General features: G+C 43.1%; 1 protein-coding gene across 8 annotated transcripts in view; it reads left to right on the top strand.

Annotated features, from left to right (window-relative positions):
• Positions 1-16,969, top strand: part of MAP4 (microtubule associated protein 4) — a 259,798-nt gene that overhangs the window by 136,292 nt on the left and 106,537 nt on the right. The gene's annotated exons all lie outside the window — the stretch shown is intronic.

Here is a 16,969-nt window from a genome sequence, read left to right as displayed (position 1 = left end):
TCCTGTGAATATACTCCCTTTGCTCTAGGATTTTAATAACTGAAACTAGGTCAGCAGCAATGTGTGTGAATACAGGCTGAGAAACCGACTATAATCTCAGCATTAAACAAACTCCGCTATAATGCTGAAGGGAAATTTTCTATTTTAAGCACTATTTCCATGATCTTTAGCTCACTCTGCAGAACAAACATATGGGGACTCCTGTATATTTACACCCATGATGATAAATGGTTTCTTGAATGCAGTCTTCCTGTCAATTAATCCTGAATGGCACTGGTTTATAGAGACAATTCCATGCTTCCTAGTGCAAAGTTGTGCAGGTTTTCAGGGAAGGGGTAAAAAAAATGCAAGAGGAATCTCTGGAACAAAGAGCAAACAGCATTTTAAATCTGTGCAGCTATTAATAGCCACACTGTGGCTAGGAATGGAAATATTCGTATCTTCTGATTATATTTGTTTTGAGGTACAGTACTGTTTTTTCAGGGCTGATGACACCAGGCATGCTGGTAAATGTACTGGATTCCTAGTACCCCCAGTGGCTCCTTGTGATGTTCACCCCCCCCCCACCCCTTGCAATCTGGACTGGTGTGTAGCTGTGTCACTCCAATCCCTCACTCTTGGGCCCCGACTTACTCTGCTTTGCTGTGTGAACCATCCACTCCTGGGTTGGCCCACGCCCAGTAACCAGTCCCTGGCCCAGTGAAGGAGCGCTTCTGGCCAGCCATGCATGGGATTGACCCCCAGCCACAGATGCAACCCCAGGAACTGTCATTTTACAGAGTTCAGTGGTGTACACTGCACCCTGCAAGCCCGTTACAGTGTCCATCAATTTATCAAAGAAATTGATATGCGCTAGCTCTGTCACTCACTCAATCCACATGCACTGTTTTAGATAAAACAAACATAAGATCTTGCTGTAGTCAAACTTAAGTGATTGTAAGTCAGATTAATATGAATCAAGAGATTTATATAACTCAAGGAGTTGATCACAATTAACTAAAAGGTAACTTGCATCCTAAACTAAGCTTAATATTTCAGTAGCTTTTCAGTCAGTGACGTTAGTTTACCCACAGATGGCTGCGATGCCTCTTGCAGCCAGGTCCCCTCCCCCGTAGGCAGTTGTCAGTGTCCTTAATGTTGCTGTGTAGATGGATTCCAAGGGAGAGCTCCCGAAACAAAGATGCCTCTCTTTTAACAAGTTTCCTTGACACCCCCTGGGATCAGGTGATTGGCCATGTCCGGAAATGGGCATAATTTCCTTCACTTGAGTCAAATGAGCCTCGCCTTATCAGGTGCTCAGGCCAGTCCATTGTTCCTGTGTGCATGCCTCTGGGAGGCATGAACCCTCAGCTTTGTGTTTGTCTGCATCTATTCAAGCCAGACACACATTTGGGGATACGACATAGCAGAGTTTCATATCTGTACATATGTATGATATTGCAGGAAACATCCTATCATAACAATGTCATGAGTATGTCAGGAGCATTCCAAAAACAGCTTACGTGACATACTTTGCATTAGATAATATATAGTTACACTGTAAGGGTGAACACGAATGATACACAAATCACACTATAAGAGAGTACATTGGGTATAGCATGTCACACTCCTTCAGATGCTTTTAGTATCTACATTTTGGAACAAAAGATGCTTGCAATCTAGAAAATACATATTTGAGGTAAAATGTGTTTTTTGGGGTGAGATGGAAAGGAGTTGGTTTCACAAGTTAGTGAAAGAATTGAGATAAAATTCAAGCACTCCTGAGGTGTGGACTGTTCTCATTCCTCTCCACTGTGCTGTCTCTTGCAACAGTGGATTGACAAATGCTGTTTAGTCAGAAGCCAGTGAGTGGCTAACTTGTCTTCTGCTATCAGCATTGTATATGGCACCGTATGCTCGTCACTCATTGTTTTCCTCTAGAATGCTGGATATTTGGGGCTGAATTCTGGCCTCATTGAAGTTTAATGCAAAACTCGCATTGACTTTAGCAGGGCCAGGATTGTTTGATGTTCCATAGCAAGTCTATCACCAGTAAAGGAAATGCATATTTGGAATCTAGAATATGACAATCAGCGGATTCATATTTCTTTTGACATCCTTTCTTAGCTCCTTATCTGAAGAAAGAACTGAGCTTGCTTGCTAGAAGTTTGACATTTCTCTGTATTTGAATTTTCTTCCATAGTTCTCATGTTGGTGTATGCTCTTGGAAGTTAAAAGGGTAACCAGAGTGTTTCTACACTGAGCTTTGAAAAATAAGTTTTGGGGTGAATTCATGTATTTAGCATCATAGAATATTGTGTTGGAAGGGACCCCAGGAGGTCATCTAGTCCAACCGCCTGCTCAAAGCAGGACCAACCTTAGCTAAATCATCCCAGTCAGGGCTTTGTCAAGCCAAGCCTATAAAACTTCTAAGGCTGGAGATTCCACCACCTCCCTAGGTAACCCATTCCAGAGCTTTGCCACCCTCCTAGTGAAAAAGATTTTCCTAATATCCAACCTAGATCTCCCCCACTGCTACTTGAGACCATTGCTCCTTGTTCTGTCGTCTGCCACTACTGAGAACAGACTAGCTTCATCCTCCCTGAAACCCCCCTTCAGGTAGTTGAACGCTGCTATCAAATCCTCCCAACTTGTCTTCTGCAGACTAAATAAGCCCACTTCCCTCAGTCTCTCCTCATAAGTCATGCTCCAACCCCCTACTCATTTTCATTGACCTCTGCTGGACTCTCTCCAATTTGTCCACATCCTTTCTGTAGTGGGGACCCAAAACTGGACACGCTACTCCAAATGAGGCCTTACCAATGCCGAATAGAGGGAATAATCACTTCTCTTGATCTGCTGGCAGTGCTTCTACTAATGCAGCCCATTATGCCGTTAGCCTTTCTGGCAATAAGGGCATGCTGCTGACTCATATCCAGCTTCTTGTCCACTGTAACCCCCAAGTATTTTCTGCAGAACTGCTGCCTAGCCCGTCAGTCTGCACTCTGTAGCAGTGCATGGGATTCTTCTGTCCTAAGTGCAGGACTCTGCACTTGTCCTTGTTGAACCTCATCAGATTTCTTTTGACCCAATCCTCCAATTTCTCTAGGTCACTCTGTATCCTATCCCTCCCTCCAGGTTATCGACCACTCCCCCCAGCTCAGTGTCATCTGCAAATTTGTTGAGGGTGCAATCCACTCCATCCTCCAGATCATTAATGAAGATGTTGAACAAATATTTGGCCCCCTTAGAAGTGGTTCAGTTTGTTTTCTCTAGTACGAATGCCAGACACACCACATAAAACCGTTTTTTCTTCCTCCCTCCCAATTTGACACACTTCTTGGTGTCTGATCCTCAATCTGGTCTATGGTTTGACTGGAAGAGAACTCTTATTTAAAAGCACTGAGCAATAGTCCAGAACAATCTAGGCCAGGCGGTGAAGAATTCTGCAGTTAAAATTGCAAGAGGGATTAAAGAAGGCACAATGTAATTGTCTGAGCGAAGTGGAATCCTATGCTTAACTTCATGGCATTTGTCCGTCTGTCTGTAACAACTTTTGAGCACTGCATCTGATCAATTCCAAAATTTAAGGGAATGTTCTAGGTATCCCTGGGCAGAATCCTATTGATTTTGGTGAAAAATGGAAAAGATGGAAGGGAAATATTTTGGGGCTCCTAGAGCCTCCTGGCGCTTCAGTCACCTCTGTAGTTGTCTATAGAACAAAGAACTGCATGATAGCAGCAACTAATACAATCCAGCATAACAGCATACATGGTGGTATATAAGGGGAAGGGAAAATAGAGGGCACGGAACACTGGGATGGGGGACCACCCAGCCCCACCTTGGCATGGGCAGAGAATGGGGGACACTTGCAAGGGATCAATGGGGGGCACCCAGAACTTGTGGGGGAAGAATGGAGAGATGTAAGGAGGACCTGGTGTGTGCCATGAGCTTGGCCTACAGAAGTAACACAATGTGCAACCCTCTAGTTACTCTAATTGGAATTTGTTGGGAGACTAAAGTAAACACTCATCTCTTGTAAAAAGTGCCATGAGATATTTCAGGACCTCTTTTAAATCTTTCCAGAGGTGGCCTCTTCAGGAGCACAGTGCCCCCAGTCTCATATTGGAGTGTTGGTTCAGGACTAACTGACCGAGTAACATCTATTGGATCACTAAAACCACTTCTGGGTTTCTTTGGAAGTCTCTTGGCCAACTACTGACTAGTTTTGACCCTTGTTTGTCTTGAGAGAGAGAAGATCACTTCCTCTGGTGGTAACTCTGTCTTTTCCTTTCAGACTGAGAGAGCAGCTATCCATCCCCTTTCCGCACTGAATTTATTTATAATACAGATATATGAATTGGGTATTTTATCTCCTGGATCAGCATTAATTTATTTGAATTTGCTAGCAGCCATTTCATAAGAAATATCCTTTTTCATGACTGGAACAAGGAATGACAGCGTACTAGGTAACAGCCCATATATGTAAACTACAGTTGTCATCGGCTCTACTAAGATGATGATGTAAGGTATGAACTCTAACTCTGTGTAATGCCTACCACGGTGTGGCCTGTATCTTGGCTGGGGCCTTTAAATGCTATTGTAGTGCAAATAATGATCAACATTACAACCTCTCGCCACACTATCCGTTAGGAAAGGGATCAGTTATGAGTAAACAGAGTCTCTAAAATTTATCTCTGTCTGGTATTTTGAAAGTGTGTGATTTTTTTTTTTTTAAATTGCTGTAATTTCCTCCGGTCCCATAAATGTTGATAATTCTCCTGTGTAACTCTACACTGTAGTTTTAACATGAACTGAGATACACACACAAAACTCACCAAAAAAACCCAGAGAATTCTGTAGCACTTTAAAGACTAATACATTTAATTTCTGCAGGCATAAGCTTTCATGGGCTGTAACCCACTTCGTCAGATGTAAGGAATAGAAATCACATAGGAGGCATATATATACATATCCAAGGGAAGTAACAACAATGGGGAAGGTGGATGAAAGCAAAGTCCATTCAGTTAGAGTAGTTGAGGCCTATTCACAACCATTGATTAGAAGGTGAGAATGTGTGATCGGTGGCAATTACTTCTTGTAATGAGAGAACCATTCCAAGTCCTGATTCAGACTCAGTTTGATTGATTGTGTCAAGTTTGCAGATGATTTCAAGCTCAGCCGTTTCTCTTTGAAGTCTGTTTTTGAAGTTTTTTTGTAGAAGTATGGCAACTTTCAAGTCAGCCACAGAGTGTCCTGGGAGATTGAAGTGCTGTCCAACTGGTTTATGGATGTTGTTATTTTTTGTCTGATTTGTGTCCATTTATTATTTTGCATAGTGACAGTCCAGTTTGGCCAATGTACATGGCAGAGGGGCATTCCTGGCACATGATGGCATATATTACGTTAGTAGATGTGCATGTGGCTGATGTGGTTAGGACCAGTGATGGTGTCACTAGAGTCGATGTGTGGGCAGAGCTGGCAACGGGGTCTGTTGCAGGGATAGGTTCCTGGATTGGCCTTCTTGTAGGGTGTATGGTTGCTAGTGAGTATTTGCTTCAGGTTTTTGCATGATGACCTATTTGCAATGAAAGCACCCTTTTGTAAATTCAGAGTTTCATAAGGACTCTTTACTTAAAGCTTGATTTAATGCCCATAGAAACCAACTGGAGTATTTCAACTGACTTAAAAATGCACAATACCTCTTTAGGGAGCCTGTTATCATAGTATGTAGGCACTCCCCACTCGTAGCTATACGTATCCTGTTAAGATCTAGGCATATCATGTTGGGCTCATATACTGTTAGGTTGTTAGTTTTTATACGTACACTATCAGTACAATTTTTAAAAATTTTCTTTCTTCTTGGGTTGAAGCACATTTTTCAATGGCTACAAAAAACTCAGCGGCATTGGGAAAGGTAAAACAATAAATAGACTCTTCTAATTGTTGTTAGTTGTTGGCTGCCTTAGCAGTTAGTTGTTAACTGCTGCCTTGGCTCAAGCTCTGACCCATCCTACGAAGCCTTGTGTTTTAATTTTTCACTTTTTAGTACACTAGTTATATTGTTCAAACTCTGTGAAATGCACAACAAAACCATGCTCTTTGGTTTTGCAGGTTTGAAGAGTGTAGTGTAAAACCAGATATTTAAATTTCAGATTGAATACACTAAGCTGATGTATAATAACACTGGTAAGGAACCTTTTTTGATGAATTTGTCTGTGTCCCTATTAAAATTCAGTTAAAATGTTGCTCTGATACAGTGGGGCTATTAGGGGTAGAAGGATGGTCCTTAAGTAGAGCTTTTTCACTCACTGAGCCCTCACTTGTGCATATGGCAACAATTTTGGAAACAAACCTAAAGAGTCTTTACTATAAAAATAGGACTTGAAGTGCCTTTGTTATAAATTAAAAAAAAAAAAAAAAAGTAAAATCTATCCATAAGCAGGTGGTCTCTCACGGGTCAGGTACCTTGGTCACATATGAAGAGTTTTAGCTCAGAAACGGCTGTTCAGTGACTCAGCTCAGAACACTAATTGCTGTTTGTTTCCTCCTAGAATCAGAAACTGATCGGGGCCTGTACCACCTATTTGGTACTAGCTTTTTGCCCTCTCACAGCTGGTGCACAGTGACATTTTCTCTCTTTCTCTGTTTTCCAGAGAGAGAGATGATTTTAGAATAGTGTGTGAGAGAAAACAAACGCATAACAATCAAGAAAGCATATTTAGGAATATAGGTTGGGCATATAGTGGAATGTGTGATTTTTGCAGAGCACTGCATGCATATGTGGTTCTGTATGTAATTGCCAGTTGTCTGTCTGTCAAGCTCATGGGCAATGTCTGAATCTGACTGATATCGTAGCTGCATGGGGCTTTAAATACAGGAGCCTGGAAAAGTTAATACATGGTGAAAGCTGAACTATAGCTTTACTTTGCATCCCAGAGCTTACTGACAACACATCTTCTTTGTTCAAACTTGAAATGCAGATACCAAATGACTTGCTTTCTGAGCGTCTAATTTTCCCCCACAGAAAATGCAAGTTTAGGAGATAATTTTGCTGGTTGAACAGCAAGGCAGTACAATACATCTTTCCCAGGCTTTTGTTTAAGCTTGTTGATTGTAGAAAAAGCATTGCTTAAGGAAGATACTGCTTCTGAAGAATGAGAAAAAAAGAAGGGTATGTATTTAGCACAAAAAGTGGCAGCATTAATCTATTTATAGGCTACATAAAAAACTACATTAAAAAAAAGTCAAGCACTCAAAAGTTACAAAATGCCAGATTGCCTGGGCAACCTTAATTCAGCCCTTTTATGCAAATGCATTGTGATACAGTCTTTAATTTCATGATCATACTATATTTTTTCACAGGTCCCCTGCTTCGTTAAGTGGATAGATAGTTATTCGGTATTTCTTTAAAACACACCATACAAATCCCACACTGAATACAAAATTAATTTTTTTTCCTGGTTATTTCAATGGAGCTCTCATCATAGTATCTGAGTGCTTTACAGACATTAATGAATTTACCTTCACAAAATCCCTCTGAGATTAGGTGGTGGCATTCCCATTTTACAGTTGAGGAATTGAGGCACAGAGAGATTAAACGCAAAATTGTCTGTGTCCACTAGCTCTGGGTGACCAATTTAAAACACCAGAGGTCCTAATTTGTTTGAGTACTTAGAATTTTTATAACACATATGTTCAAAGCCCAACTCCTGTTGACTTCATTTCATTTGTAGATATCCAGCATTTCTGCAAATGTCTCACACTGGGCACCCAGAAAATGAGGAACATACAATTAGAAAAAAAAATTATGGAAAAAATAGTATATGATCATGTAATTAAAGACTGCACCATAATGCATTACAGAGGCAGCCTTAATTCTGGCTTTTCCTAATTTTTGCATGTTTGACTTTGTGACCTTAATATTTGTTTAATGTAATTGTTTTATTGTCATTTCCTAATTTAAATAAAAAGCAAATTCAAAAACAAATTCCATCCATAGGACCATACTGACCCCCACTTATCAGCAGGTTTGGACATTACATTCACAGCATAGACCTCTACTACATAAGCTAACTGAGTAACTGGTAGCAGCAGAAGGCTGAATATGTGAGTCAGGGCCTTGAGGGGGATCCGGCACATGCTTTGCCAGTGGATTTCACCATTGTTTGCTAAGAGCAGAGAAATGTAGAATATCTGGCTTCAATTTCAGGTTATGGAAGGGAGTGTTGCTCTAATATTTTATATTCCCTTCTCTCCCTGTTCTCCCTCTGTTCCTAACCTTGCCCCCCATTTGTGCCTGTATACCCCCTACATGCTCCCTGCTCCTGTCTTCGTCTTTGCTCCCCCCACTCTCCTCTGGCTCCTCCAACTACCTCTCTCAATGTGTACCTTCCTCACCCCTCAATTTGAGTCAAGTTGCTTCCTTTTTCTCCTTACTGCCTGGGTGCCAGCAAGGAGAGCATTGAGAACACAGAAGAGAGAATTTCCCTGCTGTCTGTTCTGTTGCTCACTACCACAGTGGCCCAGAACAGTAATTGCAGGGGAAGTCCTGCTCCGCCTGCCCCTGCGGCCCCAGGATGGAACATGCTTAGTCACTCTGTGGTGATGGCACAAGTGCAGTCCAGTTACATATAGGAGCTATGCGGGCTGGAACAAGATTCAGTGCGCACAGAATCTGAGAATTTAGCAGCCAAACTTTAACAAGTCTGTACTGAGTATGTGCAAATGGAGATTCTTCTTCAAGTGCTTGCTCATGTGCATTCCAACATAGGTGTGTGCTTGCTCTGAGCGCCGCTACCAGAAAGTTTTTCCCTCTATGGTATCTGTTGGGTTGGCTCTGGTGCCCCCTGGAGTCACGCCCTCATAGTGCCAGTGCATAGGTTCCTGCTGCCCTCTCACTTCCTTCTTACCACCCATGACCATCGCTGGAACTTCAGCTCGTCCTTGCCTTCCAAGTACTTCTCTTAGTGGACTCTTGTTTCTCTACTTGTCTATAGTTATTTGTCATGGTTAAGTTTCAGTTTCTAGTTTAGTAGTTAGTTAGATTAGAGAACCCCACTTACTGGGGTTAACCTTTCCCCAGCACCAGGGCATGCCTTGGTCTCCAGGGTTTAAGCTGTGTGCATTATGCCATAAGCCTATCAGTGATCCCCATTCTAGCTGCCTTATGTGTTTTGGGGAATCCTATGTGTGGGAGTGTTGCAGAATCTGCAAGGGATTCAGGCCCTGCACCAAGAAGGACAGGAATCAGTGACTAAAATTCATCCTCATGGAGGCAACTCTCCATCCCCCCTTGGAGCCAAGCCATACCGACTCAGTCCTGAGCACTTCAACCTCAGTGAGAAGTGCTCTGGCTTCCCTGAGAGAAAGGCAGCATAGTTTGATCTCTCTGGCACTGAGGAAGGGTTCCTCTTGTGTGTCCCAGGACTCTCGGCACCATCAGTTATCTCCAGTGCAGAGGAAACCTGTTCCTCCACAGGACTCTCGGCATGCCTCCCCATCACTGGTGCTGAGAAAGAAGGAGAGGAAGACGGACTGGGGGTGTCCCCAACCCCAGAGTCCACTGGTCACCAAGAGCCGTCAGAATGTGGCTGGGCCACTCAGAGACACCAGCTGCCTGCAGGGAGCCGTTGACTCTGGCCCCAGGAAGAGATTGTCGAGTCCAGCTCCGTTGGACTCTCCACCGAGAGAGAGCCATCAGCCCTGACACTACCATCCATGCCAGAAGCACTTGAGGCAGTCGGAGTTTCATCACTCCCGGTATCCACATCCCCTGCCATGCGGGAACTGGCATTAGTGGCACTGGAGGCAAGCATAACCACAGCACCGAGACCCCAGGTGCTGTCAAAAGGGAAACCTACCATGATGGTGCAGCACCGGTCTCCTCCCTCCCGACACTGCTCTTGAAGATGAAGAGGCTAGGAGGGTCTCCAAGATAAGAGCTTTAACCTTGGAGCCCCCCTACACCGTCTTTTATAAAGACAAGGTACGGCTGAGACCCCACATGGCCTTTCTGCCTAGGGTGGTGTCCCAGTTCCATTATAACCAGGATATCTTCCTCCTAGTGTTCTTTCGTAAACCGCACGGTTCGGAGGACGAGCAGAGATGGCACTCACTGGACGTGAGACGAGCCCTGGCCTACTACATCGAGCGGACACGGCCATTCCGGAAGTTGACGCAGCTGTTTGTGGCCATGGCGGACTGGATGAAGGGCTCACCTGTCTCTACCCAACGCATGTCCGCCTGGATCATTGCCTGCATCAGGACCTGCTATGAGCAGGCGAAGGTGCCGCTTCCCGGAGCTGTTTCGGCGCACTCAACCAGAGCCCAGGCCTCATTGGCGGCCTTCCTGGAACGAGTGCCCCTGCAGGATATCTGCAGAGCAGCTACCTTGTCGTCGGTCCACACTTTCACGTCCCACTACGCCATCATGCAGCAGGCGAGAGAGGACGCGAGCTTCGGCAGGGCCGTGCTGATGAGAGCAGCTCGCCGATGACTCCTACCCACCTCCAAGGTATGGCTATTTAATCACCTATATTGGAATGGATATGAGCAATCACTCGAAGTAGAAAACAGGGTTACTTAACGGTAACTGTTGTTCTTCGAGATGTGATGCTCATATCCATTCCACACCCACCCAACGTCCCCGCTGTCGGAGTCGGCAGAAAGCCGACCCTACGGGGCTTGCTAAGGGGAAAAAAGTTCCAGGAACCAGTGCACGGGGCGCACACTCACCTATATTGGAATGGATCTGAGCAACACATCTCGAAGAACAACAGTTACTGGTAAGTAACCCTGTTTTTTGCATTTGGACTTCCTTTCTTTTTCCTACTGCTTAATGCTATTTTTGTATTTTATGTAAATGATTTCAATGGATTATAATAAGTTTAGGCATTAATATAGCCCGTCAGTTTCAATTTAATTTATTTAAACTAATGAATTTAAATAAAATCTGATTTGAATAAAAAATCTGATTGGTTTTTATCTACCCTGGTACAGTAATGGCAGCTATATTAATACGTAAAATGACAACATGTACGTTGGACTTTGATAGTCAGGTATCCTGGCAATATAGGATGTTTCATTCTGAAATCCCAATTCTTTGACTTTTTAAAGTTGCATTTAAGTGGAAGTGTTTCTGATTTGGGTTCACTTTCATATTTTGCCAGGTTGTGGGAGGCTGTCATTTCTTACTGGTTGGATCTTAACTGAGTGACATCTGCTTTTTTAGCAATGCAGGACATAATGGAGATCACATTCTTTTTAGTAAACCTTTGCTGAAATGACTTCTGAATTGTTAGTTCCATCAAAAATTCCTTGCAGCTTCTTGAGAACTTTATTTTGGTCCTTAACATTCTCGCCCATTTGATTGGCCTTGGGGGGTTGTATTCGCTTCTTACCTGTAAAACTGACTTTTTGGTTGCAGTGCCCTCAGCCAGATTTGATAGTGTGGTCTTCATCCTCAGCAACATCTGAAACTCCCCTTCATAGAATTCTTGTTGCTAAAATCTGTAGAGCAGCCATGGGAAAGCCCAGTGCCTACTTTCACCAATCAATACTGTCTAGATGCAGAGGTTAGATCAGGTGCCTGCTTTATTAGGGCAACGTTTGGAGTCCCTGTATAACCAACTTACTCAGCTATTCAGCTGCTCACTAGTGCAAGTGCGTATTTCCTGAAGAATGCTGGAGGCAATTGAATGTAATAAGCCTGATTACTTATCAGTAACTGCAGTTCCCAAAATACTGTTCTTCCATGGATCAGTGCTTTGGTGGCAGTATTCCTTTGGAGTCTGTTGTGGACAGGCAAATGGAAACCGAAGAGAATGAAGTAGCAGCAGTCATGTCTCTCTTTGGCGGCTGTTAAGTGCCAAGCAGGTCATGTTTAGCACATGCAATCTCTCTGCAGGATAACTGCTTTTAATGTTTTGAGGGTTTTGTCTGAGCACACGGTTCCAAGAGTCTGGAATTAAGGAGGCAATATACTCAGAGACCTCCATTTACTGTGGATTTAACCTAGGTATTTCTGATACTTTATCTGTAGTATCTAACTATCTTTCATACACCTTATATCCCAACCCCAAATATGCAGACTCTTTACATTGGTTTTCCTGTATGTTTGAGAACTTTATCTTAACTTAGTTTACAGCTATTAGACTAATGACAGAAATATAAGGTTAGTACACCGTTTTCATTTCCATATTCCTGGGACACCCTCCCTTTTTACCTAGTTATTGCTTTTCTTTACAAAACATCTGAGAGGACTTGCCCTCTTGGCCACTTTTCATCAGCACTGCCTCTTTCTTAACTGTCACGAAATCTTCAGATTGTAAGGATCCATCCCTTCTTTCACTTTAATTTAAAACTTTTCTTCCCTTAAGCTTAAAATTTCAGCTCCTCTGTTTCCAGACAGCTGATTATAATGAATAGCTGAAAGCCTGTGCTGTCTCATGGGTATAATTCATAAAATCATTTGTGTTTAAAAAATAAATAAATAAATCTGAAAACGGCTAAGAACTTAAAATTGGATGGTAACAGTTCGTGAATCCCAGTGATAATTGAACCTGGTGATGTTTTGAGCAAAAAGAGCTCTCAGGCACACTTACAGTTGCTTCCATAACTTCAGACTTACTCAACAGATATCCTAGACCATAGTTTCTCAACCTGTGGTACGCGTACCCCTGGGGGTATGAGAGACACAGGCAGGGGGTACCCAGGGAAAAACAGAGTGAAGAGGAGGCAGGTGGCAGCTGCCGACTTCTGGGGAAGCCGGGCTGCAGCCGCTCACTTCCCACCCTGTCACAGTTTCCAGCTGGGAAGCGGGCGCCTCTGGCTTTTGGGGAAGGTGTGCGGCAGCTGCCCGCTTCTCGCCTGGTCCCAGCTCCCAGCTGGGAAGTGAGTGGCAGCCCCCTGTTTCCTGCCTGGTCACAGCTCCCAGCTGGGAGACGGGCAGCAGCCGCTAGCTTCTGGGGAGGTGGGCAGCAGCCTCCCGCTTCCCGCTGGGTCCCAGCTCCCAGATGGGAGCCTGGTGGCAGCCTCCTGCATCTCGCAAGCTGGGCTCACAGCTGGGTGGCAGCCACCTGTACTCTGGCTCTAAGCCACGGGACAGCTTCCAGCGCCTCAGCTTGAAGACAGGCAGCAGCCGCCTGCCCACATCCCTGGGTCCCAGCCGGCGCAGAAGCCTCCTCTGCCCCAGCTTGGATTGGTTGGCAGCCCCCTTCCCTAGCTCAGAGCCCAGAAAACTTGTCAATTTCACTGCTCTAGCTGAGTGGTGAAATTGACATCTATGAAAGCCCCAGATTTCACCAGTTACCCTCTTTTCCTCTCTCTCGCCCTCCTTCCCTGTCTTTCTCTCATCCCTTCCTCCTCTCAAATCTATGGCATAAAATTTGGCGCGGCGCTTTATATTCCCCAGCACTGGCATGCCATCAAAGCCTCCTAGCTTTGGCCAACTTCACCTCTCCCCCAGGTACATACTTGCGTTGCGCACCCCTGGTGTAAAGGTGGTAACCCTGCCCTCACTAGATCTGACATCTGTCACATCACGACCTTATATACTCAGCCCTTCTTCCAATGTATGGCTCACATTAGTCTGTAAATATAAAATCCCGGGGAAAATTGAGTGTTGGGTACTTATTAAAATTTTAATAAGTTAGGGGATACTTGCTACTTAAAAGGTTGAGAAACACTGTTCTAGGCTTCAGGTGACACACAATGACGTTCCTAGAATCTTCTTATATACTAGCTCATTGTAGCATATAGGAACTAATCAAAACAAGGGCCCCAATGTGCCAGTTAGTCACCTACAAACAGAGTAGTAGACGGTGCCTGTCCTGCAGATCTTACAAGCTAAATAGATAAGACTACCAAGGGGTAGGGGAAGGGGATATAACCCAATATGGTGATTGTATAAGGACTGCTACATGTACTCATACACCCTCTCCTTTCTATAGACACCAGATAGTAATAGTAAACTGAGAATTTGTGTTCAGGTGAGTGAAAATGTAATTATTAGCTGCTATTTCAGTGTGATTGGCAGGCTTATTCTTAGACATAAAACTCTTCAGGATTGAAAGTGACAGAAGCCAATTGTGCTTTCAAATTGCTCATGGAATAATTTCTTTCAATTATAATAAATATTCCTTCCTGGTTGACATCCCTTTCAAGGACTGGCTGTGATGGGAACTTAAACCATTCATATATCCTTAGGCCACCTAGGATTGCAGCCTGGCTGCTTCAGTGCAAATTTCCTTGTGCTGCCCCACTAATGACATCAGTCTAGACCCATGGCAGCTCAGCTGGTCTTGGACGACTTCTGGAGCAGAGACTGACAACTCTGATTTTGCTCTATAAATGCTCACCCACTGAGGTTATTAAGTATTGACAGAAGACCGTACACTTGATTCATCTAGGACCATTTAGTTTTGAGCTTTAGTACTGGAGAGGTAGGAGTTTGTATAAGGGCATGAAGTCAGGTGCAATATGTTTAATCTTTCGCCATCCAGCCCTTCATCCCTTCTTTTCCTTCTCAGTTTTGGGTATTAAGCAAATCATAAGCCTGTATCTGAGGCTTGTAACATGCTTCACTTTCAAATAAGGATCTCAAAACACTTTAAAAATGTTTCACTTCATGACATCCCAGAGAGGTAGGTCAATATTATCCAATTTTACAGATGGGAAAACTGAAGCACTGAAAGGTTGACGGCATAATCCTGCAAGATGCTGAGTGCCTTCAGTTCACTTTGAAGTCAATGAGAGTTGAGGGTATTCAGCGCCTAGCATTTTACAGTATCAGGCCTTGTATTACTTGCCAAACAACACGAGTCATTGTCCGATCAAGGAATAACTCAGAGCTTCTGATGCTCTTTAGAGACTACTAGATGACACACTTTGCCATATGTGACCTGTGACAGAAATATACAGTAGACTAGCAAACATGGAAGAAATTACTAAGAAAATTTAGGCAAATGTAGATAAGCGTTTTTAAGGACTTCGGTTCCTATGTTGATAAATGCAAAGTTCTTAAAGTCCCAGTGCTTGGTAGAGCCACAAAGCAACATTTTGAAGTGTAGCTGTTCAGTAGGACGCCACTCAGCCACCCTTCTGGACATAAAATCAAAATGTTGACTGCTCTAAGTTTTGAAAACCCTCTCTTTTATCCTCAGGCTTGATTTGGTACTGGCAGGTGCAGCTCATTTCTGTAAACTCCTTAATATTGAAGATGTTTAACCTAGAGTTAAATATCTGATCAGTGACCTAGCGAGATTAGGTTCTCCTGCAGTGAGCAGGCTTTATCATGGTAATCCTCTACTCAAAAGCACTCCTTGCTGAAAGTTTGCTGTTTGGTACCGTACAGCATAGTGGGTACAATTCTTTATATGAATGTATGAGCGCAGCAGGCTCTGCACACTGGAAGCCTCCATGCTGTAGGTTGCCAGAAGTGCTGTTTTTATATGGATTAACTTTTCAATTGGTTTACGTGGCCACGCTGATCTCTGCAGAAACATGATAAAATAAACAAATCAACACTGTCTGGTCTGTAGCCTTAGTAAACATTTGCAATCACTGGGACCTACAGCAGGCTCAGCTCAGGGACAGTGCTGCTTACGTAGGATCCATATTTCTGTCTTCAGAAGCAGCTTGTTTGTAAATATATGCAATATGTGGCATTTTCCCATCAATCTGGTATTTTTAGTTTTAATTCCAGACAGGATTATGGTATCAATCCATGTTACGTATGGGTTTTCAACTGGTGTGAGAACACTTTATTACTTCATTGGTTTGCTTCAGGTTTGTTATTGACCTGCACCTCTTTTGATTTCAGCAGGTATAAGCTTTTGTGAGCTTCAGCTCACTTCCTCGGATGCAGTTGGTAGAAATATACCTGCTGAAATTAAATCTGTTAGTCTTTAAAGTGCTACAGAACTTTCATTGTTTTTTCTCTTAAGGCCGTTTTTATTCAAAGCCCGATGGAACAATACCGTCACCTGTTAAATGTTATCTGTCTGGGCAAGTATCCTGCATTGAAATGAATCAAATGAGCCTAAGGAATCTCAACTTTTAGCCCTCAGTTATATAATTTCAGTCCATTTTAATGTACCGAACGTTTGCCTAGAATAGCAAAGTTTTTAAAAGGGTGAACTGATGATGGTGAACTGGAAGGTTTTTTTTTTAAAGTTGACTTCAACATTGGTAAGTAACAGAATATATGTAATATAAATTTTTGTCTTCGTTCTTGGCCCACTCACATTGTAAGTTATGTGCCAGTGGTAATCACACACAGTTCACCACAGCTTAAATAAAACAGCTCTCTGTAGGGGAGGCAGTGTTTCCTAATGGATAGAGCACTGGATTGAGACTGAGAAGACCTGGGTTCCATTCCTGGCTCTGCCACTGACCTGCTGGGTGAATTTGGACAAGGCACGTCACCCCTTTGCCTCAGCTTCGCCATTTCTAAAATGGGGGTAATGCTACTTGCCTCTCTTGCAAAGTGATTTGAGATCTACTGATGAGAAGTACTATATAGGAACTAGATACTTATGTTATGTAAAGCAAATAAAACTACATTCCAGGGAAGTTCCCCTTCCCTTTATTTAAAGGCGCAGACGTAATCACTCTACTATTTACAAATACATCTCAAAATAAAAAATTAAAGTTATTGCCTCTTGCTTACCTGCCAGTTCCATAAAGTTCTGGGTTTTCTTCTGATGCAATAGGTCTATTAAGGCAATAGTTGCTATAAACAGCAACTATAGCTAGCTCTAATACTAAAAGTTTTTTCTAAAGCATTTAGAGCGTGCTCAAAGCCCATTGGGGTCAATGAGACTTAATGGACTTTTGGATCAGGACCAAGTTGAGGGGAAATTTCCATAGGGGAAATTCTCATCAAATTTTCCTTAGTTCATTTCCTCACATTGGTGTAAACATTTACATCCTCTTATTATTTCATAGGATGCTTTATAGGCAGACAAAAGACTGTCGTGTTCCTGTC

This window comes from Emydura macquarii, unplaced genomic scaffold (assembly GCF_026122565.2).
Source record: "Emydura macquarii macquarii isolate MOO-44397 ecotype Brisbane River unplaced genomic scaffold, CSIRO-AGI_Emac_v2 contig_973, whole genome shotgun sequence".
In the NCBI taxonomy this organism is placed as follows: domain Eukaryota; kingdom Metazoa; phylum Chordata; order Testudines; family Chelidae; genus Emydura; species Emydura macquarii.
Note: the sequence above shows the minus strand (reverse complement) of the source record. Positions and strands in the feature narration are given on the sequence as shown.